The sequence below is a fragment of the Bactrocera oleae genome, chromosome 5 (assembly GCF_042242935.1).
Source record: "Bactrocera oleae isolate idBacOlea1 chromosome 5, idBacOlea1, whole genome shotgun sequence".
Classification (NCBI taxonomy): domain Eukaryota; kingdom Metazoa; phylum Arthropoda; class Insecta; order Diptera; family Tephritidae; genus Bactrocera; species Bactrocera oleae.
Window position 1 is genome coordinate 56,445,912 of NC_091539.1, and position 26,426 is coordinate 56,472,337.

At 32.8% G+C, this 26,426-nt stretch overlaps 1 protein-coding gene across 1 annotated transcript in view; it reads right to left on the reverse strand.

Moving 5' to 3' along the window:
- m (miniature) overlaps positions 1–24,279 on the reverse strand; it is a 55,801-nt gene extending 31,522 nt beyond the window's left edge. The window contains exons 1-2 of the mRNA XM_036376186.2: positions 23,502–24,279; positions 16,618–16,713 (exon numbers count right to left, since the gene is read on the reverse strand). The gene's annotated coding sequence lies outside the window, so the exon portion shown is untranslated. The remainder of the gene's footprint in view (positions 1–16,617; positions 16,714–23,501) is intronic.
- Between the last annotated feature and the right edge of the window lie 2,147 nt (positions 24,280–26,426).

Here is a 26,426-nt window from a genome sequence, read left to right on the forward strand (position 1 = left end):
TTTAACCCCAATCTAATCAGACTGGGTTGGGGCTGGTCGGTGACCTGTTGCAATTTAGCACTGGCTCTATGAATCTTTTGTGAGCTCAGTAAATATTGGTTAAGAAACAACATCTGTGCAACAGTGATATTTTAATGGATCAAAGTGAAGCGTAAGAGATCTATTCAATCTCTTACTCTTAGCATCTCACCACTATGATAGGAGTTCTCACTGAACACTGCCTTATTGGGTCTCAAGCGATACAACTTTCACTGTCCAACTTTTGTTAGATTAAGGCTGAAGTATCTCGGGCGCTTTGTTGATATGAGGCGGTCTTTTAATCACAATGATCCGGCGTTTCTTGCTCTCCAAGATATAAGAGAATTAGGTAAAATTTTCCAGAGTGTTCTTTAATATATTTAAAAATTTTCCACTTTAGAATGGTTTTATAGTTAATTTTCCAGGCCTAGTTTAATGTGAAAAATTGTTTAGAGTTGTTGTAGTGCAACAAATAAAGGTTCCAGTTATTCACAAAGGCGTTATTATAAATTTCATAGTTTTTAAATAACCACGGCAAGCTTTCCTTTTTCACATCTGTACATATAATGTACGCAGACAGCAGACATTCCGTAGCGTTTCATTGTGATGCAGATAAAATTTGAAGTTATGTGTTACATTTTTAGGTATTGAATTAAATTTAAACTGTCTAAATCCTATGCCGTCGAAAAAAATGTTCATTCAATATTAAAAAAAATATAACTGTCACGTATTATACGTATATATGAAGATTATTATTTAAATACCCAGTTAGAGTATACATCAATATAAAATTGTTAGTTTATCTGCTATTGACTTCAAAAAATACACTCAAATCAAAAATGTTGTAATTTTTATTTAAATTGCGTCCAAAGAAAGTAAATTGCTGACTTGTTATTCACTTTTATGTTGGAGTGGTATATTGAACCGCACAATCAAATGTATGTGAATTAAAAAAATATATATAGTCAACGAAAACAACAACAGCAGTAACAACCACGAATGACATAAAATTTAAATAATTAAAAAACGCTATCAATGAAATGCTGACAGCTGCAAGCAATCGACCGACAGTCATGGCCAAGTAAATGAGGCGCGATGCATATCAGTTGTGATGCAAGTGTGCGATTTTTTGTATGAGTGAGAGTATTTCTTTATTGTATATATTAAGTGCTGGTTTTGTTGTTGTTATTGATAAAGTGAATGCCATGTTGGCTGTATTATTAAAAATAAATGGAATGAAATTTTTTTTAGTAAATAAAAGCAAAAGTTTACAATTTGGTTTTTATATAAATTAAATGATATATTGATTGAATATCAGCAAACATTTTAACAAGAAAATTAATTAGAGAGGGAAAGATTTCAGTGTAAAAAATTTGATTACTGAATGTTCTTTGTTAGTTAGTTTTTAATTTACACAAACACATGCATTTACATATATTTCTATACATAATGTATTATATTCGTCGAATTATTTTAACCTGACATGCCCAGCCACGTACTCATCTATTTAATTTGCAATTTTGCATAAGAAAACAACAAAAAATCGGCATTTTAACGTGCCGCCACGAGACGACTTTGTAATTGCACAACATCGCTTCATACTCATGCATACATAGACATATATACACTTGTTAGTATATACACTTGTTAGTATATCACTCAAGTCAGTTATATGAGAAAATGCGCTGTGAAAGTAAAAGTGTAAATTAAAAGATGCGAATCTAAACAATTTGTCACGTGTAAAATCTATTCGTTGGGAATTTCTCAAATTCTCATTAGCTGCAATGTCATTGACTCTTTTATTGAATCTAGGGACATGTTCGATTCGCCACGATTCGATTTATCAACTTGCTATATTTGAGATCTGCTGTGGTTAAAATAAATTGCATGTGAAAGCAATAAAAAATTTGTTCACTTGATTTCATCATAAGACATTATGTAGATACCTCACTCAAATCGGTTATACCACTATATGTATAATCTTTATTTATTTATATTTATTAGTCTCTTAAATTTATACCAGTAGTATGTTCGATTCATTAACGTACTGATCAAGGATGGTTATTCTCATATTAAAAGACTGTTCATTAAGCTAATAAGCAATGCATAGACCAGTCTTGGTCCTTAGCGATACCAGATAGAGTCCTTTAGTATGCCTGCGCTTGATGTAGCGTATAATGTATGTATAATGCTTGTAACGTTGCCCTGCTTATACGGGACAAGTGCCTTGCTCTTGACATTTCCTTCAGTCATTTTGATATGTCAGCCCCATTCTACAGTCATGTGCCGCCACCAGACTCTGAACAGTAAGTAATCCAATCATATTCTTACAGGTCCTTCTATCGAGTGCCAGTAGGAGCTTTGTATATTACTGATCCACCGCTTTACACATGACTTTTGCACCCCGGTTGATCTTTTCATCGCTTGCCATGCTCCTATTTAGATCGTATAGATAGTGCATGGGTTTATCAATGTCGACCATGTATTAGGGAGACAGCCGTGCACCACTCTTGGCAATCTCGATATAAGATAGTGGCTCCCCAAGTCACTTCAGGTAGATATGTGAAACGAGGGTATTGCTTAGATTGCTGATTGGCTGTCCACGTAGATGTTAATTCTGGAATTGGCTGCTGGCGTATTAGAAACTATCATCGAAAGATCTTTCTTAGTCTTTCCTCCACATTGTGTACCCACAGCAGTTTGCTGCCTAAGACTAAATATGTAAGACTAATGTGTAAATATTTGGTGCGGCCCTTGCGAGAAAGTTGTATCCAATTTATCGCAGGAAGTCTTCATGCAGATCCATTCTACAAGCAAATCCATTTTCTCCGGATTCAACCTTAGACGAGCTTGCTTCAGTGGTGGTCATAATACTGCTAATATAGTGTACTAGATTCACATATACCGATATATGGCATAAAGGCAAACTGGGGGTATGCGCTAAGCCTTGCTTTATTTATTGAAAAAAACTAAAAGAATTTATTAAACCGGTGAAAACTGGACGTGGTTGCAGTCCGATTGCGCCAAATTTCATACTACAACTTAGGGATGTCATGCAAATATGCGGATTATTTATTAAACGCTATTAATAAAAAATAATTGATGCTAGCAATAACTTCAACTTCGGCCATGACCACAAAATCGCCTCCCAACTATGCAATGATTTATGGTTTTCTCTAGCATTTACACATTCTTTTCTCGTCAAAATTCACATATAAATATAATGGTTAAAAATGTGCGGCTTAAAATATGTTGACGTCTGCAATCCATCTTAATCAGCAAATTCAATAAACAGCCGAACTGGCAAAACCGACCGCACACACACAAAATAAATTTGCGCAAATTGAAAGACAGCCGGGTTTGAGGCCACATGCGATGGGCAGTAGCCGCAAAAAAAGAACGTAAAACGTACCAAAAAAAAAAACGAAGAAAGAATGCCAAAGCAATAGAAGAATACAGAAGAAATACCAAACAATGAGCTACTTCAGGAAGAAGAAGATAATAGGAGAAAAAGTGGAAGATGCGGTCGAGCGCATGCGCCGCAAGCACAAATCATTCATGCGGGCGCGAAATCATCGAAGTTGGTAAGGGGAATAAAGTATGAAGCAGAGGGGCATGTCAGTGAATGAGAAATTGCAACAAAGGCGCATACGGGCATATATTTGCGAATTTTCGTATAAATACAAGTGCGGAGACATTTAAGACGCCAACAAACGGTAGGCACTCGCTTCTTTGCGCTTTAGTAATGCTTAAGGCTGCTTTTGCAGTGATTTTGGTTGCAGTTTTATTCATTTTTTTTTTGTGGTTGACCACATGTAAGCATCTCAACCGTCAAGCTGGACGCGCCGCAGCTAGCAGACAGCACTGAAAATGCCTCGCATTCTTTGCTGTCTTAACAGAGAGAGCATGGATGTGGGGTTGAAGAAAGGAATGTGCCAAGTTAGCAGCCAATTTGACGAACGAAAAATATTAGAAAAAAAAACCTGAAGAGGAATTTCGCATGATGGAAAATTACCATTTTGCTGAGCCACACTGTGAATGTGCCACAATGCGTATGAGTAACCTCAGATGTTATTAAAATTAGAAATAGCAGTATTAAGTATTTTTTTATAATTTATACTTTTTAAAAGATAGCCAAGAGATTGTAGGTTCATAATTTCTATTCGAGAAGTTTTATAAAAAAGGAGATATTTTAGCGTGAAATTTATCGATTGAAAATTAGAATCCTTTCCAAAGTCAAAATAAGGGAAAAATGAATATTTTAAATTAAAAAATAAGGTGTAGTATATTTGGCATAACCAATAATTTGCTCAATATTTTGTGAAAGAACAAAAAAAACATTTTTGTAAAAGAAAAAAAAGAGAAAACAAAAAACAGGAATATTAAAAATTTTAACAAAGATTTTGAGGTTATGTGAAAAAAGTATTACAACAAAAGTTGCGCCTTCCTTCCCATTAAACGCCTTCCTTTTCTTTTAATTCTTATTATATTCTCTTCCTTTTCTAATGGATTTCATCTTACTATTATTAAACATTTTTTTTTGGTTTAAAAAATTATAGCATAAAAATAAATTTTTGAAATGAGTTCTTCGTATTATACTCACAGCTGTGGTACACAAAAAATATTTTTCGGAAACACCCTCACTCATTCTCATTATATCATAAATTTCGATATTAGACCTAAATATTTCCGAACTGCAGTTTTACTTGTCTTAATCTGATGTTAAAGCTAACATCACATTATCACCAAAAATTTAGCTGGCCACTCTAAGCACTGGGGAAGCGCTCATACTGATGAGTCTACCTAAGCAGCAATGGCTGCAGCTGCCTGCCACCGCAGCTAAGTTAAGCAATTTTCGTTGCTCACCACAATGCAACTAAGCTGCGTCCCGTTGCCGATCTGACGCCGCTGAGTTTTGCTAAATTTCACCGCCACGAATTGACATGTTGGAATTTATTTGGTATGTTCTACGTAGCCGGGTGCTGGTGTGCAAATAGCCAAGCATGCAATATATCGAACGCCGATTACAGCTATTTTTTACTCTTCTGCGGCTGGCGGCTAGGTGAGCGAAGAATAATGACAAGTCAGCGAGTTGACCGGCTGCCTCGCTGCTCGACTGACTACTCCAGCAACGTTTAGAAGATTATTGGTTTTATTTTTTTTTTTGTGCTTTCTGCTCATTTTGTTTTTGGTTGTTGGCGCTGATTTATTTTATTCTCACTGACATATTAACATTTCTTTCCGTCAAGGCATTTGCGGCATCTGATGGCGGCTATTTCCTTCCTGTTGTGTGATTTTGCCTTGGAAGTATGCGTTGTCTGAAATTATGTTGTTAAGCCATTAAATCGTCTATAATTTATTGAGCTGCTTGACCACATTCACAGTGCGTTTTGTAAATAATGAGGCAGTTGTGTTCAACGAAGGAAATGCCGTTGAGAAGTTAAAATCTGTTTTTATTTTTTTGTGTGATTGAGTGACTGCAGTAATTGCCTCAATTTGTTTTGTATGAAAAAATCGTTGGAAAAATTATGAAATTAATATAGATTTGTTAAATAAGTTAGCTTAAAGCTTAAATTAATATATTACAGCTCACATTGAACATCTCTTCGGCTTTATAGGAGCCGGTGTCAAATTTGGACGATAACCCATAAAATGATAACACCCATAAAACTTAAAATACAACAATACTTTAGGTTACAAAATGGTTTAGATCAGGGGTACCCAAGAAATTTAGTTCCGGAACATGACAACAACATCAATAAAAATTACAATAACATAGTTCTCAGAAAGACAAAAAATATTTATTATATTGCTACTGAATTAACAACAAAGCAATGCTTGTTATCCCGTTAGTTATGAGCGAGATATCGCGAGGCAGTCGGAGCCAGCTCAAGTCAACATGCTCGCTATGATTATTTTGCGTGTTATTCTGAAAAATGCTGTGTTGGTTGTAAATGATGTTTTTCGGAGCCAAACGAGGCAACTTGATGTTGTAGAAGCCAAGGAGAGCCAAGTAAGTTATGACGAAACACACCTTGGTTCAGATGGGCTAGATGAAAGCGATTGAATATTACCAACCGTACACTCCGAGACAATACTGTTTCTTGTAGAAACATACTATGGAAAAAATAAAGAGTAGATCCAGAAAAATTTAAATATACTATTGAGAATATTTGTTAACTTATAATTTTGTTAACTAAATATGTTACTGTAATAAAACTAACTGTTTTGAAAATGTTCGAAAGTTTAACGTCATATTTATACATTTGCGCCTAATTTTATTAGAGGAAGTAACGAATAATTTTGTTTAGTGTAGGACCGAATATTACGTACTTTCGAAAATTGTAACATGTTAAAATTCGATTTGATCAGGTCATTGTATGAAAAACTATCTCCAAATAACCATTAAAAAAATTTGAAAAATGTACTTTTGAGGAAAATGCAAATAAACTGATGGAGCTGATTAAAAGAGTATTCTGTTTTGGAAGCCAGAATTTTTGGCTCTTTTTCGGACCCGATAAAAAAACAACAACAAATATTTTTGCCATAAATTTTTTTATATGTTTCTTATTGATATTTAAAAAGTACAAATCATGTATATTATACCTTGATGTGGAAAGACGTAGTTATAGCAGTACGGTAGACGTAGTTATAGCAGTATAGTAGAAGATTTTGGAAAAAAATGTTTTCACAAAATGGCGACTGTTTAAAAAATATATTTCGTTATTTCCTTGTTTTTTGCCGTTAGAAAATTTTTAAAAATATACATTTTTTTTCAAAAATTCTCTCGGAAAATAGTTTAGAGAAAAACGAATTTAAAGCTCGCGCAAGCAGCCAGTCGATTTTGTCGGCGCATCACAAAATGAGCTGTAACTCCGAAAATAATTGAACTTTTAAAAAATCTTTTAAGTGACATATTCTTAAAGGGCTATACTACAAAAATGTGCAAAAAAAACGATTTTTTTTTTAATTTCTTAACCAAAACGGCTACACTTTAGAAGGCTATAATCCAAAAGCTATTTGATATATCGATTTTAGTATGTTATTTTTAAAGGTATGTATATGCTTTATATAAGAAAATCTATTCTTAAAAATTTCACATCGGTGTTCCGCTTAAGATATCCCTCATCGTGACTAGTTTTAATAGCACAAAAATAAGGAGAGGAATTCTCACATTTTATTTATTGCTCTATGCTAAAGGTTAAATATGTAGATAGTGGGATGAATTTAATCAAAGACAAATATTAGTCCATCATTATAGGGAAGTGGGCGGTGATGCTACTGACTTTTTCAGGGGCAGTCATAATTTTTTTTTTTTATTAATAAGAGGGCTTGTGCTGCAAGAAATTCAAAGAATGAGTGCGATTAGCCACGGGCTTTGGAGAAATGTCGAGAATATAAGTTAAACTCGCGCTTTGACTTAAACAAAGTATTTTATTTTAATCAAATGCTTTTCATAATCTGAATTAATTTTCTAATCTTTGAAGTAATCCATTTTCATTTTGCTACACTTGGCAATGGCTTAATTGCAGACAATTTCATGTTTTCAACAATTTTCCTAACGCTGGTTAGACTTTTATTTATCAACAAACGAAACTGTGAAACATACTCTGCGATTACCTATGTCATACCTATTAGTTTTTGTATCAACTTATTTTAATAAATGAACTTGAAAAGTGAACAAATAATTGCCTCTATAAAATGACCTGAAAATATTAAGAACTAATCAATTTATCTCTAAGCACCGTATAGCAGCTGCTGGTATTATTAATAACCAAATAAAAGGGCTTAAAAATAAGATAATTAATAACAAACTATTAAAAAAATTAATAAAAAACAAACCTAAGAAGCAATAGGAAGTACTGCAGCTGCCATAAATGTAATTAGGTTGAAAATCCCGGAGTGCAGACTAGTTCTGTTAGCGACGACATGCAACAAACAGCATTCTTTGGAGCCACCATGTACAGCGTACGCTGGCACGGCGAAGGCAGCATTTTCCACAACTCATCAACATCAATGAGATACGCGCAATGCGCTTATAATTACCAGCATAAATCGGCGTTGCAACTACTTAAACACACGCACACATACACATACACATAAACATATATATATATATATATATATACATACAAACATGCATACAAGCGCCTAGAAGCTGTGAGTTTTGGACAACACGAACGCCGCTGAATTAAGAGCACAAAATAAAGAAAGCGTTGAAGCTGCACAGATATATATAATATATATGTATATATATAAGAATATATTCATACATACAGACATATACGTGTATATAAGTGTGTGGCGAGTTGCGCACTAAATACGCTCAAAACGATTGAATGGCACCTGAACCATATTTAAGCCATAATAATGGCCAAAGTAAGCAGCAAATGCAATTGCAGCTGTCCGTTCTTCTGTCTCACCGACTGTCTGTGTGTCGTCTCCATGTTTGCTTAGCCAGTTGCTTGGTTAGCTGTCCGACTGGCTGGCCACTTGTAAGTCGGCACATAAATTAGTTATGGTATTAGTGAACAGTTAATTTGCTGAATTTCTAGAATTGTTAAATGATTAACGCAAATACGTGTCCAAACCAGGTGAATTCAGTCTAAACTGCGGCAAATGTGCGCGAGAACGGCACCAAAGCAGCAAGCAACTCCATTTGGCTTGAACTGTTTTGGTTTGGCTGCGCCTGCGCCTTGATTTGGCTTGAGCTAAATGAGCCATTAAATGTGTTAAATATTAACGACGCGATGGCAGGATTTTCATGTTGTAAAAACAGAACAAGAAACTAAGCAAAAAATAGCAAAAGCAAAGCTAATATTTAGCAAACTACGTTGCGCCTGCGCGTCCTGTTTGCCTGCAGCTGATGTGTGGTGAACAAAATAAGGCCTTAAAACACATACACACACGCTTATACATATGAATACAACAAGAAATAAGTGAAAAAAGAGTTAAAACATAAAAAAATACCCTGCACAGGTGGATTTCTTATAGCATAAAATAGTATAAAAATAAATTTAGCTTGATTTTGATCGTTCAGTTTGTATGGCAGCTGTATGCTATAGTGGTCCGATCTGAACGATTTGTTCCGATATTGTAGCTTTACCTTTGGCAATAATCCATGCCAAATTTACTGAAGATATCTCATAAATGAAAAAGGCTTTCCTGACAAGAACTTTGATTTTGATCGTTCGGTTTGTATAGCAGCTGTATGCTTAAGTGATCGGATATCGGCGGTTCCGGTAATTGCGCAGCTTGTTATGGAGAAAAGAATATGTGCAAAATTTCAGATCGATATCTCGAAAACTGAGGGACTAGTTTGCTTATAAACTAAATTAATACATATACCCTGTTCAGGGTATAAAAAGCATGCCACAAGTAAACCAAACTGCATGCTAACGCACAGGCATGAGGCAAAGTGTAATAAAATATGCAGTCAAAAGTCAAGAAAAATAAATTGCAAACAAAAAAGAAAACAAAAACAACAACGCCGATAACAAAGTTGCAGACAAATATCGCAGGAAGTGTGGAATGTCGCAAAGAACTAACGCTAAAAATGCGTGCGTCTTGCAAGTCGCATAGAACAGGCTGTGTCGTAGAGACCACTACCGCTTAGATGACGTCTGAGTGACCAAGGCAGCATCGAGTTTACACATACACATACGTTTACATGTATTTAAAAATGCATTTCCACCTATTTCGCTGCTTCCTCCGCATTACTCTTTTTATTGTTTGGCAGTTTCGCAATTTTCGGCTGCCTCTCAATATTTTGCCGTTATTTTATGCATTTCTGTATATTTTTCATGTTTTTTTTATTCTCATTTCTGGCTTCCAACGCCTCTGTTGCAACATTGCTACGCGTTCAATTGTTCAACTGCATGCGTATACATACACACACATCTATATATACTAGTACATAATTTCCGCCGCAAGTTCGTTGCTTAAGTCTTTTGTTTTCCTTTATATATGTTTGTATGCACTTTGGTCAAATATTTATTGTGCAGCCGCTGCCTCAGCATGAACCGGTCATTTTTCAGCAAAAGCTTGTTTGTATTTGGTTGGTTGCTTGTTGTTGTTGTACGCCTTATTTTTCGTTTATTTGCTTGCAAATAGTTGAAATTCTTTAGCCTTACTTTTTCGCGACAATTTCGTTCGTACGCAGAGGTTAGTCTTGGGTGCGCATATGCAAAAAATATTTATATTTTTCTATTTACATAGGAAATACATAAATAGCGGGAAATATGTAACATTAATAAATTTTATTAATTAAAATTGTTATTCTTTTAAGTTGAGAGTGAAATTTGTTTTTTTTGTTTTCCCTGATAATAAATACTTTTCTGTATTTTTGTTTTAAAAATGTAAAATATTCATGAAAACTAAACTATATTTATAATAATATTAAATTAGATTTCTGAATAAATTTATTGTTACTGCAATTTGTTTCTCTATATTTTATATAAAATTTCTTGAAGATATCTCGTCAAATGAAAAAGTATTCCATATAAGCCCTTGACTCTGATCGTTTAAATTGTATGGTAGCTATATGCTAAAGTGGTCCGATATCGGCGGTTTCGATTCAAGCTTCTTGGCTAGAAAAAGACGTGTGCGAAATTTCATATTAATATCGCAAAAACTGAGAGACTAGGTGTATATACAGACGGATCTGTCTGTCCTTTATTTATAGTTATTTTTTGTAGGCTCTCCGATGTTTCCTTTTGAGTGTTATAAGCTTCGCGGCAAACTGAACTTAGATGTGGCTACGAAAATTATCACTCATTTTTTTATGAATTGCCAATGACCAAAGGTATTCTAGGACCCTCTTAAGCAAATGTTATATAAAGAATATCAATCTTTACACAAATTAAACTCAGGATTCCTCTATATCAGTAAATATTTTACTGATAACTCATTGATATAGTCGAAATATAAAAATATGTGAAATTAACTAACCGCGAAGTTCATCCAATAGCAACTCTATAAAATACAGTTGATCTTAAAAACTACTTAGACTTCCATTGTAAATAAATTCTCACGATAATTTATAAACAAGATTAATGAATCAATACTGCTTAAAGTTTGATTAAGAAGTCATTAGCTCAACGATTTCTTAACACTCGTGTAAAATATATTTACAACAAAATATGCATTCAAAATCATGCTAAAAATCCAGATTTATTACGGCAACCAGTTTAGGGGAATTAATGGCCTCATTAGTGTAAATTATTAATTCACGGATATATAATATTTTTTTTTTACTTTATCGAACTATTTTAGTTAGCGATACTAATATAACGCCGAAGAAAGCGTTACAGTTAGCTACGTACACATATACATCTACAAATTTCATTCATCGATTTTGGCTTACAGACTGTTTCAAATTCACACACAAACACTCACATTCACATTCACCTGTAATGAAATATGATAACTTCTTTCTAGCTCGAATGCTTTAAATTCTGTATAAATTATTCATTTCCATTGTGTGGCAGTGCAGCTTATGTTAAGCTGCTATTTACATACCGATTCTCTGAGAGCGCTACTTTTACTTGTCAACACCGTTACCGGAATTTGCATATTCAATCAAAACAAAGAAATCAAGTTGTCATACAAAAATGCTTAATCTGACAACGGTATTTTAGCGATATGGTATTCAATTGGCTAATCATCTGTTTTTAAACAATTTTTGTTTTAGTCTCTATTGAGTGATGGATTATTCACGAAAAGTAAAATGAAGGTAAAAACTAAGCCAAAAAGTAAAAGTGGAAAATCTTAGTATTTTATGGAATGCAATTTGTGTTTGTTACGTAATAATGTTATACAAATTATAAGCTAACATATAAATTATTTTGTGACAGTTTGTGATTGATTTAAATGTGCTTTTTAAAAATCAAAATTTTGAAAGTTAGCCAAAAATTAGTTTTAAATTATTTAAATTATTTAAATTAGCCCAAAAAATGAAATAAAAATATACTATACAGTGTTTGAAAAGCCAAAATTCTTCCATAGAGAAACTATCTATACCAAATCAGATATAATAGTAATAGTTTTACGGTTTCAAATTTATAGTAAATATTCTTCTCCGATGACTTTGGAACGCTAAAATCAACGGTTTGGAGCAAAGCCTAAAGTCAAAGCTGAATATACTTCACCTGAGTTTTATAAAAGCTCTAAAATGAACAAAAATTATAGAAATAGAGTGAAGCATGACGTTTTCTAGCCATGAAAAAATCGGCACCGTTGAAAAAACCTAGCCCTAGCTAGAAGCTGTTATAAATTTTGTATTGCCAATTGAATCATTTCCTTTATTTGAGGTTTCTTTAAAAATATAACGTACTTTAAGTTGTGCAGCGATCAATTTACCTGATTTCAGATATATAATTACAATACTCTCGCATAAAAAATGTACTCGAATCTCAAAAAATTTCTTACTTTTCTTCTTATATTCTTTTTGAGGGACTTATTTCGATTAAAAGTTGTATGAAGTTATCGGAAAAAATATTTTCTCTAGGTTAATAATACTGTGACTTAGAATCCAATCTCAAGTTTTGAAATTTTATTTAATTAATATATAACAGTATCGTTTCTTGGTCATGAGTGAAGAGGTCACCTTTACTACATACTTTGTTGTACTCTTTTAAACTTTATCCTTATATTAAGAAAAAATTTGATAACTTAAAATTACTACCTATCTTTCCTATACGAATTTTTATACCCTTAACAGGGTATATTAAGTTTGCCACGAAGTTTGTAACACACAAAAGATAACGATATCCTATAAAGGACATACTTATACATGAATGATCACCGCGACAAGCTGAGTCGATATAGCCATGTCTGTGTGTCCGTACGTCAGTATATGCGTAAACTAGTCACTCTTGGTGAAATATTGAACTGCCTTTTTCTCCCCAGGGAGCTGCTCATTTGTCGGAACCACCGATATCGGACTAATATAGCATATAGCTGCCATACAAACTGAATAATCAAAATATAGTTATTATATAAAAAACTTTTTGATTTTACTCGATATCTTTAGGAAATTTGGCATGGATTATTATCAAAGGCATGCCACAATATTTGAAGAAATTGTTTAGATCGTACCCTTATAGCACATACATAAACTGACCGCTCAAAATCAATACATCTTTTTATACTCTTTTTTTTTAAATCTCAATTATTTTATTGTGTTATTCTATAATTTTTTTTAGAGAATGAATTGGACAATAAATTATATTTATGTAGATAGAAATTGTTTGTACCCCTTTTGTGGGGCTCTCCAAAAATTGCTGATCTTAGAAAACAGTTTTGATAAAAGTATTTCTAACAAGCTTCTTTCATTAGAAACACTTCATTTTAACATAGTTTTACATTCCGCTCGTAAAATAGCTAAAAATAGTTAATAATTTCTAAATAAATACATACATCTGTATACATACATCTATCTACAGAAGCTTTCCCTACAGTCAGTTTAATGAATTCTAGAAATCAATATTATTCGCAGCATTCAATCAGTCAAGTCTACAAGTCAACCAAATTACGCTAAAAGCAAAATGTTAAAACAATAAAAAATACGATTTTTTTTGCTGACCCAATAAATTCTTTAAGCAGCCACAACGAATCAATTCTACCCAGTAATATTCCCGACAACACCATAAATTATCGTTTACACGCGAACGCACACACAAAACCGAATTCTTGTCAAGTGCTGCGTTGCGCATGCGTGACTTGTTGAGTAGCGAGGCAAACAAATAAATAATCAACAACAACAACCTACACATTAAGCCGCAAAAATCTACCTGTACGCATTAAGGTGTGTGAAATTTTTGCGGACCACAAATCAATCAAAACCCCCAACGACCTTTTCATTTTCTCTTTCCGCAGACGATGTGCTTTACATTGTTATTGTTGCTGTTTTTGTTGCATTGCCTTCTGTCTTTCTTTCTCATCTTGTCTTAACGATTTCTACGAGAACTATTGTGTGCCAATCAATGGTGATATTCAATTCAATTTACCACTTCTACAAGCGACTTTTATTTCTATTTAATCTGCACCGTTACACGAGTTCGCCTTTTGAAGCCAACAATAACAACAATGAAAGCGTTTTTATGCGATTTTTGCTGATATTTTTTCCATTGATTTCCACTTGCCTACATTTGTGTGGTTCACCTGTTAATTAATAAAATTTTAGTAAAAAAATTATAAAGGAGAGCGAAAATATTTCGGTATTCTTTCTTTTGCGATACTTCTCGCTTGCTTGCCACCACTTAGTATATCGTAACATATTTTAAGCGGAAAATTTAGCTTCAACACACTCGCGTCGATATTCGATAATAACTCTTAAGTTTGATTTTCATGGATCGTAAAAGCCATTTTCTTAACTAAAAGCATAAAAGTGGTCATATGTATAGCGATTTTATGGCATCGCCTTTAGTTCCATTACCGCGCTGCGTGAATGCAGTTATTATGCTTACCCCAATGGCATCGCGTCTATGTGATAGGGTCGTTGGAGAAATCATTAACTATTTGAGGAAGATTTTTTTAGATGTAAAGGGCAAAATTTCTCAATAATGATATGTTTTTCAAGCGACACACTTAGTGTGAAATTCTCCATATTTTGATATGTATAACCTTTAAAGATATCATACAAAATTTTTTAATTGACATCTCAATCAGGTTTTATACTCCTGCAACATGTTGACACAGAGTATAATAGTTTTGTTCACCTAACGGTTGTTTGTATCACCTAAAACTAATCTATATCTCGTTATATATATATAAATAGTCAGGATGACGAGGCGAGTTGAATTCCGAATATCTGTTCGTCCGCTCGTTCGTTCGTCTGTTTGTACAAGCTGTAACTTCAGTAAAAATTGAGATATCGTAATGAATCTTGGCACCCAAATTCGGTGAGTGGCATTATACTGATATTTTTATACCGCAGTGTGAAAAGGAACGATATCGAACTACAACCACGCTTACTTCTCAAGACACCCTTTATAAATTTGATTTTTCGATTTCCAGTATACAAATTAAGCAAAAATTAATGTATCAAGATAAAACTTTTCACGAATACTGACGCTTTAAACCAACAATTATCCAAAACTGTTCTAGGCCTCAGGTGACGAATATATGGTTCCTATTGCGAATTTTTTATTGAAAATATCGGTCGATCTATGAGTTACATTATAGAAATTCGGAGAGAATCTTTATCTAATATTAATATGTGCGTGTGCCAAAAATGGGTTGAATCGGAACAATAATTCCCTTAGTCCCCATAAATCTAATAGAAACATTTTCGAACTTCCGGCTGCTTTATACCGCAAATTCCGGTCAATATGTGAGTTATCTTAATTAAATGGAGTGAGCGTGTTTTTTTGCTAACGATACATCTCTCTGCCTAAAATGAATAAAATCAGGTGAAAACTTGCGCTAACCCCCATATATCTCTCATATGTCAAATATAAGATTTTCAAACTTCCGATTGGTTTTATACTGTATATATCTTTCAAAATGTAAGATATCTTAACAAAATTAACTGAACGGATAATATTGGACATACTATAGTTTAATGTCGAAAATATGTGATATTGGTCTATAAATTACCCAAACCCTCATATACCACATATAATGATTTTCGTTATTCTAACAAACCCTATACTGAATATGTTGGTCAGTGTATGAGTTATACATTTATAAAATGAATTAATTGAAGCAATTTCCCCGGATTTGATCCTTGCAAGTTGCAAGATTATGAAATCTTCGGTTACACCTACACTTAGCCCTTACTTACTTGTTAATTTTACATTGATTTTTCGCCGTAGATTATTCCAAGGATAATTTTCTAGGTAATAATACTTTTAATCGCCGTATATTTCTTACCACTCAACTACTTCAAATTGCCGAAGACAGATAATATTATCAAATAAATGGTATAAATAATGCGGTTATACTCCTTTCATGGTAGCCACCTACTCCTTAATATTAAGCTTAGCTTTATTTTTGCTTTCACATGAACTTTTTTAATAAGAATCGAAGGGGTCTGTTACGAGTCACCATTTTATAGTTTACTAAATGTTTTATCAAACAGCTATCGTATAAACTTTCGCAAGCCTTAAAATAATATAATATATCGCTAACCACAAATAATATTGCCAAGTTGTAACGCTGATTTATCACCGTTACTAAAAATATGGTTTATTAGTGGAGGCCTGTATTGTTTATGTCGTGTTAAAGTATCATTTATAAACTGTAAAAAAATATTTTAAATATTTTTATTTAAGGCGCTACATGATAAATTCGCTTCCTAAATAGCATTGGCTTATTTATAAGAGAGTTTCATATTCATTAGTAGGATACAATAGAAGTGGAAAAACTCTCTTAAATCCCAAACTTATTCGTCCAATTATTTCTTAAATTTTTTACTTAATATTGAAGATTAATTTTTTTTGAGAATACCATTAACTGCTTTGATCAGAAGAAAGCTTAATTTGCAACAGAAAAAAAGGTTCGACTGAAGCTTGATTTTACTCTCTATTAATTTTACTTGTTTTAGATTCAATTTAGAAATGTTTAATACATTTATGAATGTTTTTTCGTACTCACCTCAGAAACACTGTAAATCAATTAATCCAAATCGCTTAACAGCAACAAGCCCAAAAATCCTTGCAAGCAATATGTTTATGTATTGAATGTTGATTTCTATAAAAGATGTAGAAATGGCAAAGAAAACGCTTATCTTATTATACTGATTACATATATTTTTGAAATTTATTTAAAAAAAAATTAAAATTTTAAGTTTAAAAAATTAAAAAAAAAATGGATTTTATTAAAAAATAGTTAATTGTTTTTTTCTTAAAATTTAACTAATTAATATTCTATTTCATTATTTTGCCTGGCTTTAAAAATTTCCACTTATATATTTTAATAATTTTTTCCAGGTAACTGTAAATTTAATATGAAATGTGATTTAGTTTGCGCCAACTAATGGGCGCTCAGCGTATATCAAAAAACCCACTCGTAAATTGAAAAAATAATAACCATAGCATGAAGCGAAAATAAAATAATAGTAGCTTGCCACATTTAAGCAACTGAAGGGGAAATTCGGCGCAGCTTGTCTATCCGCACGCCAAACGAGCTACTTGGCTACTCGCTTTTTCTCTTAACGCTATTAACGCGGTTCGCACAGCTTGGCTACAACTCGGTTAGCGGCGTGCAACCACCAGACCGATAAAAAAAAGTGCAGCGCACACAGCCATAATATGTATTATTAATTAGCGCCTGCGAGCTCGCGTCTGCCACCGAGAAATATGGATCAGTGGATCAATGGCATGAATAGTAGAGGTGGCTGCATGGCAAAAAACATAACGTCAATGACAGACGTCGCTGTGACTGAGGTAGAACGTTAAAATGCACACACACACATATATATATATATACTTATATATATTTTTCATACATACATACATAAATATATATACATATGTAGACACATACAGAAAATATATGCTTAGAAGCAAAAAAAGCAGCAGAAATATGGCGTTAGTTATAAATGTTATGCTACACTCGCCAAGCTGATGGATGGGAGAAAATAGCTGCATACAGCAACAGTAAATAGCTAACACAAAAACCACAATAAGAACAAATAAATGGTGGGTAAGAGTGGAGAAAAAATGAAGCGCGAATGGCTTTTAAGCTTTGAAAAATAAAATTATAGCAACACAAGCAATGTGCAATGCAAACGTGCAGCAAGCAACAAACACACACATTCTTATGGATAAATGAATAAATAACAAGTGAACGTGCGCGCATGCGCAGCAAGTCAAGCGAGTAAAATTCGAAATTTGCGCGCTAGAAAAAAGTGAGAAACTTTTAATGCGCTGAAATGAGGCAGAAATGACAGTGTTGTGGCAAAGAAAATAAGGTAAATTTTTAAACACATAAATAAAATAATATACACATGCATACATATACACCATATGTGTATATGTATAAACACATGTTTAACTACTATCAGTTACTTGTGAATATGCTGTTACTTATAATCATATTTACTTATCTGGATATTATATCTTTTGCACTTGTAGCACAAATACTTTCAATATTAGAGATAATATTTGCTAACATTAACACACTTGCACAAAAATAAATATATATGTATGGTATGTATGTCTCTCTAACACTATGTTGAGGAAAATAAATAAGCCGTAAAAATAACGGTAATGCTAATAAAAGTATTAATAGTTAAGTTAGAAAGGTTGGGAAAATGTCATATATGCACTTACACATACACACATATAAAATATATACACTCTATATATTTATGTACATAGATATGTATGTTACAGAAGATCTGAACACATGTATTGGCTATTTAGCAGCTTTGAGTCGTGAAACCAGAACAACACAAGACACAATCAGACATGATTGGCGGACCGGCAGTTGGACAGACATCGTAAAAGACACACAGAACTGTAAAAGTACAATAATATAGCAAATTGTTGAATTGTAAAGCATGGGAGAAATTTACTGGCGCTGCAGCAGGTGGTTGGCAGCGGTAAAAATTTCAAAAATGTATATAAAGCCACATTTTTTAATTTCCAGAGACTTTTTATCTCGCAATATAATTTACATGAATTTTAAACAGCTAGTATATGCGGAAAATGAATCTGGGTTTCAGAAAACTCAGAACAAAAACAATGCTAAAAAATTTAAAGTTTTTTTGTATCTTAATTAATTAAAATTTTGAATGCTTTAATGAAATTTTATATGAGACCTGTTTTCTATTACGCCGTGACTCTGTCTAATGTCAGGGCTATGTTCAGATATAAAAGTTAGGTTTTCATACATACTATATGTACTTTATTTCGAAGAACTTATTTAGAAAGCCGTTTAACGATACTCAAGATATGTTACTATAGTTTAAAAAATGAGGAACTTAAAAACAGTTGAAAATGGTTTCAAATTTTTTAACGTAAATTAATACACTAATTCTATATTTCCTAATCCCTGGTTGCTTCGAAATTTGTGAATGTCTACATAAAAATAGTTTATTTTTCCTCCAAGCGAAAACATTGCTGCAAATTACGTCACGTTAGCGAGTGCTAGCATTTGTCAATTTTTGCTCATTTTGAGCTCAGAAAGCTTTTACGAAAAGAAGGAATTTTAATGATTATATATTACTTATTTGATATTTTAAGATAAATAGTCCTTCGAATGTTTATAACCAAAATATAAAAATTTAGTGTGGGGGCAAACGAAAAAAGATTGAAAACACTTTATTCCGATATTTTAACTTCGTAAAGTTAAAGAAGCCATAAGGAAATAATCTAACAAATTTAATCTATAGTATATACAGCTTTTCTTAAAAAAAAAAATTAAAATTAAATATTTTAGCTGTCAACATATGGAAAGGGCTTCGACATGCCGCTTAAGCGTCATAAAAGTCAAATATAACTTTAATTGTAATGGTAAATGCAAGTAATCCACAAAGTTATCAAATTTCAAAACGGTGTGCCGTAGCAAATAATAGTTCGAAGCGGTTATTTCTAGTATTAAAAAATATTGAAGATCACTAACACACACAACGACATTATATTTCAAAAGTTTTTACAAATATAACCTGAATTGCTAGTCTTTTTAATAATAATTTAAAAAAATTTAATAACATTTTAAAAGCACAATATTTTAATTGTTTATACTATTTCCAAATAGTAAAAATAACTTCATTAGCTTTGAAACACTTCCAAAAATAACTAAAGCATTCGATTTGTAGAAGACATTTTTTATTACTTGTTTTCTTTTTTTATTTATTACTTGTCCATTAATGACATTGCCAAAAATTTGTCAAGGGTAAATTGGAAAATGAAAAAGCACAACAACGAAGCTGCAAATTTACAACCAAAAATCAGCGGAATTTCTTTAATTTTTCTCGCCTGTTATGCTTGCGACTTTTTTCCCAACTTGTATTTATTGTTGTTGTGACATACAGGTAACAACTAATTGTGCTAGAAATTAGAAAGCATAAAATTGTCATCAAACCAATTGGTGACAGTTGCCTTTAGTTGGTATTCTTAGTGAAAGAAAGAAGAAATGAAATGAAATGATTGGCGGTATTTCAATTACTGTATGTTTGTAGGTACATACAGCGTTTACCAATAGGGATGACGTGATTTTGACAGCTCGTGACGGCCATGTTTATTTACGGCTTTGTGTCAAATTTTGTCAGTGTGTTCAGTAAGATTTGTTCACTTTGGTACAATGCTTGGAAATTATCCAAGATTATTGCGCAAATTCACGTTCTCGTAAGAACAACGTTGAACAACGTTCATCGAAAAGTCAACTTCTCAGATGAGGCCCATTACTGGCTTAATGGCTTCGTCGATACATAAAATTGTCGCTACTGGGGTGAGTCAAATCTTGTGTGGTTTAGGAAACGGCATCATTGCGACTCGTTAATTTTGATAAATGACCCAGTCAAATGTTCGCCAAGATCATGCGATTTAACACCTCTAGATTATTTTCTCTGGGGTATATTATATATACCGAAATATTGTATATATATAATATATAGCCGAAATGTGGCACCGGGTCATTGAAAATTGTCCTAAACGGGTGGAGATATGCAAACGGAGCCGTGTTGATGAAAAATATATGAATACATTTTGTTGTAAAATTTTTTTAAACGTACGGCAATACTTTATACAATGGTTATCTTCGAAACAATTAGACGTAGGCATTGCACCGCTTACTTTTAGTTAAAACTTTTTAACTCAGTAGATGCATTTGAATTAAATTTGGTACATAATATTATCGTGACATGCTTATATAACTGTTTGAGCTTAATGGAACTCCTAATAGCAGCATTTCAAATTCCATCAGGATTTTTCTCTTTTCAATAGATGAATTAAGCATTAATGAAAAAATCAAAATAAAATTAAACACAAATGAAATCTAAAAATGGATATATTGGATAGAATATATTATGTCATTGTCATTGAATTGTCAATTATTTTCTTGTACAAAATATATGGCGTTTCTTTATTTGAATTCCTGAATTAAATTGGCAATTGATTACCAAAAAAATTCCTAGGAAAATGATCGATTTCGCTTAGTTAAAAATTAATATAAATAATTTAACAAATGTGCACCGAAGCTGGGTGAATAAAGATCCTCAAGGATATCTAGTGTAACCTAGCTTCCGATTCGTTAATAAATACTTTTCTAAAAAAATTGTCTCAAATTAAAAAATGGCTAGATATACTAGGCAGAAGTCTTTTAAGTTGAAAAATAATGAAATATTTTTAATGTAAAAGTCTTAAGCAAATCAAAGAAGATTTTGTGGCTTGTAGACTTATTTAAATACTATTTCCAATTAATAATCATTGTCCTTATTTTTAATAAAATTTAAAAGTAAAAATAAATGTTTTCCCATCTTTTTTTTTTGTAAGTGTGGCCTGTACATAAATTTACAGACAGACTAGGAAACTAAGGAAACTCGCTACTTAGGCCTACGCCTCATTTTGTATAGATATATATTAATTCACGTATGTGTACATTTCAATTCTAAATTAATTTTAATAGTACAAGTATTGGAGATAGGGGTCCACTAGTATTTTCGTAGTGCAGCGTTGCTATAGCTGTGTGTAAATCAATATTTTGCTATGTGTCATTGTAGAAATTTACTAAGCGTTGCATGCTTAGGGTATCTCAAATTACCGCTTTAAATATTTTTTCTAATACCTTTATATATTTTGTTTTTATACTAAGACTTTAGAATTAAGATTATCTCAATTATTATCTACTTGCAAGAATTTGAAGTTTTTTTGAAGAGTTCTTATATTGCATATCTAATAAATAAATCAAAATGCGCATTTACAGAATTAAAAGTACTTTAATAAACGGCAATTCATTTTGAAATATTTTGCATTACTTTGATTCTGTAGTCAAAATCCATAAGGACCGACAAAATAAGGTGTTGAGCTTTGAGGAAGCTTTTTCTCCTTAAAATTATCTCAAATTCAAAGAACAAAAAAAAAATATTATTATTTTAAATGAATGATCGAAGTACTAAAATTCAAAATTTTAAGATTTTTGTCCAGAAAATGACTGTCCAGAATCAAAAAATCGAAATTTTTATCAAAAATCTTACATCTTAGATCATTGGCTGTCAAATATATCTAAAAAGGTCGTGTGAAAAATCGATCAGTCCGGCCCTCTCGTAGAAATTTTCCTTATCAACTCCAAGATTCCGAAAAAAACTCGTTTAAAATTTCGGGCACCGATTACACTGAGTTAAAAAATTAACCCCTAAATGAGTTAGTCTCAAATAACTTTTTCCATAAAATATACAAGTTTCCTGCTCTCATAGAAGTTAGAAATTTATGTGCAAAAAGTCAAATACTTGAATTAAAAATAAATTGAAAAAGAATTAAAATATCTAGGATACCATATACATACATAATCGTATATATAATATTAAAAACTTACATTTGTCTAAAATCATCGATGCTCATATTAAAGTTTAAAATTGTGAAATCGATTTTCAATTCTTTTTATTAGAATTCGAAATTTTGCCCAAACATTTTTGATGAAAAAAAAACTTTTAAAAATTTTAACATCAAAAAATTAAAATATTTTAGGACGATAGAAGAATAATTTTGGGATGATACAATTGTGATATATTTCACAATTCTCATATCTCATAATCTCATATACTCAATTTCATCAAATCCAAAAAACTTTCTTTTTAATTAAAATGGTCTTACGAAAAAAATTGTTTGGCCATGTTTCAGACCAAGTTAATTAAACCGTTTAAAGTTTGCTACTTTTATTTGGAAAAAACTCAAATATCTATAATCAATTAACTATTATTGGATATCATTCCAACATTTATTGGTTTTGGTGGAAAATAAAAGATAATTTTTCTCATGTTTCTAATAACTTGCTACGAAAGTGATTAGCGGGCTTATAGTAATTATTGAAAAAAAAACCTACTCAGCATTAATTAAATAAAGCCGTTGGACCCCCGTTGCGCTAAATATAAATAAATATACCATACTTATGTCTGTGTGTCAAATATACTAGCACTGAATCGCAATTATCGATCATTAAACTCTCCATTGATGTGCACAAAGTAGAAGCACAAAATATCGGTCAGCGCGTAGAACGCAACACAACAACAAAAACCAACAAACAAACACACGCTCACATGCATGAGCGCAATGTGCTGCTTTCTTTTTTACTGCTTTATACTTTGCACCACAAGATGAGTTTCATGCTTTGTGCAGTTATTGCTATAAATGTTATTGTTATTGTTATTTTGACTATTTACTTTTAGCATTTTACACTTTTACATTTAGCAAACAGCGCGTTCTGTGCTCAACGAAGCTACATGCTGAATTTTATGCAAACTCTGTTCTAATTGTTGTTTTTGTTGTTGCTTTAAAATAATAAAAATTAAGTGATAAAAACTCAGTTGTAATTCGCACCTTATTAAAACACACTTGACGGCACAGCGCACAGCAACACAGGATAGGCTCGAACGCAGAGTTGCTTCGTTGACTCACCGAGATGGTGTTGGCGATTTTGCGGTTTTTTTGCTGGTTGGTGTTTATCACCGAGATTGTAAATGTTTGAATGTTTTGTGGCGATAAACTTCACTATTAGTTTGTTGTTATGGTTTTTCTTTTTTTTATGCGATTCTTTCAACCTAACATTAATATTTTTACATCTTTTAATTTTTTTTTTTTAATATTTTTTTTCAACTTGTTTTTTTTATTATTAATATTTTTTCTTTTAATTCGCTATTTTTTGCTCTTAGTCTGCACAACAACACCAGACACACATACACCACAACGAAAAAAAAAACAGTTATGCGCCAACGAGTCAACAGCCAGCAGTCTTTCGCCAGCACAAGAAGTGGAGCGCCGGAGTGTTGGCTCTGTGACTGTTTGATTATTCTTTCTGTGTTTTCTGAATGGTTGACCACTCAGTTGGTCGGTTGCTCGTGCGTTCAGCACCACTTGCTCTTCAACACTTACTTTTTTACTATTTAAGTATTATTTCTTTTATTTTTTATCTTATTGTTGCTGTTGTTTCTTTTTATGTCTGCAAACACTAACTGCACTTGTTCGTCCAGTGTCTACCAAAATACTGCCAGATTCAGCAGCTGTATATCAGTTAGTGTGGTAACACACTTGTTGTGACAATAACGGTTATTAGCGAGACGCAGCCGAGAACACGTGTGCACGCAACGAATGACGAACGCGAAATACGCGATCCAAAGCGTTACTTTCTTTCGTTAGACTGACGCAGCTTGTCGTCTAGCAGTTCCAGCTGCTGCTGTGACTGCCTCTTCATCCTCTCGTAAGCTCATTCTCGCATTTGTTTAGTAGAAATGATCTTGCTGAGCGGTTGGCGCAGCAGCTGCCATTTGAACTGGAGAATGTGCTGTACATACAACGGTTTCGTGGTGCTTCTGCTTTCACTCAACGTCAGTCGGTCAGCAAGAGCCAGCAGCTTCCAATGGAATGGCAGGTGTAAGAGAGCCATAACAGCGGGCGCTGATTAGCATACTGCTACTGTGTGCTGTTAAATTACAGCGCTGCTGTTGTTCCTGCCATTGCTTCGGCTGACCTTGTTGTTACTTTTCTTTGCTGTTACGTTGCATGGCATTGATACAGGTTGTTTAATTTATTGATTGCCAGCGACACGATAGAGACAAAATGCAATTTAATGGCGATTTGTTGATATGCCGTTTATTAACCTTATTGCGATTTGTTGGTGTGAGTGTTCACAACTTTTTAGTGTACCATACATGTGAAGTTTTGTTGTAAGAAATTAAATATTCATATTAATATTGAATTCTTACTTTAAATGGGTTTTAATTCAGGATATACTATGGTATTTATTTGAAATATTTACTTTAATAATTAGAGATTTTTATACTGTTCACCTATATTTTTGTCATAATGTGTTTAAACTTTTTATTTTCGCTTCTATATAAAAATGTAAGGAGGCTCAATAAAATACACGTTAATGACATTCAACCATAAAAAACTCCCTAACTTCGGCTGCATCAATGCTAATACCCTTCAATAGTTCATTTATTATAGCACAAAATAGTATAACAAGTTATTTGTCTTGGTTCTGATCATTCAGTTAAACGGCAGCCATGGTCTGATCTAAATAATTTCTTCGGAGATTCTAGCGTTATCTCCGATAATAATCTATGTCCAATTTCGTGAAGATATATTGTAAAATAAAATAGTTTTATATACAGGGACTTGACTTTGATCGATCAGTTTGTATGGCAGCTATATCCTATTGTAGTCCGATAAATGAGAGGCTTCTTAGAAAAAAAAGAAGGTGTGAAAATTTTCAGATCAAAATCTCACAAACTGAAGGACTCGTTCGCGTATAGACCTACAGACTGACGGACATTTATAGCCTCCTAATTAGCAATTAGAAGTAAACTTCACCTTAACCTTAAGGTCATACTTACAAAATAAACTCATTGTATAATCTGTTGTCTCCAACTTCCGGACTACAAATGGTTAGACGTAGCTGATACATATTATTTTTTATATAAAGATAGGTTTGAATTCACTTCGTTGTGACTGTGAAAGCCCTTTATCGGATCATTTTCCCGCCTAAACTATGTCTAATGTCTATTAAGAATGACATTCAGATCTATTAAAAGAGAGTCAGAGTAGATCACTCAGCATTTTCAAAAGAGACACATATTCAAATTTCCTCTAGACCAACTTTAAAGAGGTGTGCACAGATAAGATGCGTTTCAATACTAGACTCGTACCAATAGACCAGAATCTGTTGCGTTTAAAGGTCGGAAAAGAGATGCTTCACAAACGCAGCTGAATACCCTACACTCGTTAAACGCTTCAATACTATTGACGAGACCTGGATCTATAAATTGCGAAACTGAAAACACCATGTTAAGGTCGGTCAAAAATTAAGGTGAAATTCAACGTCTTCTTTGATTACCGTCTGTTGTTTACCATGAATTAGTTTCAAGGAGTCAAACGGTCAATAAGGAATACTACTTGGCCGCTTTGAGTTATTGTATCTACGATAATACGCCGTCACATCCTAGCATGGTTGTGACTGACTTTTTGTCCAAACACCATACAAGAGTCATCGCTCAGTCACCTGTGACTTCCTTCGTCAGATTTGTCTTCCTGTGACTTTTCTGTTTTCGAAACTAAAAAATCTGGAAACGCTCCCTGAGTCCATTGAAGCCATTAGAAATCACTCGCTATAGGCGCTGTAAGCTTAAAACAGATGTATTGAAAATTAGATGAAAGGAAACTATTTTGAAAGCGATAATAAAAATTTGTCTAAAATACGTGAATTTTTTTTTTTTGGCCAGTCCGGGTCAAATATGATGGCATGTC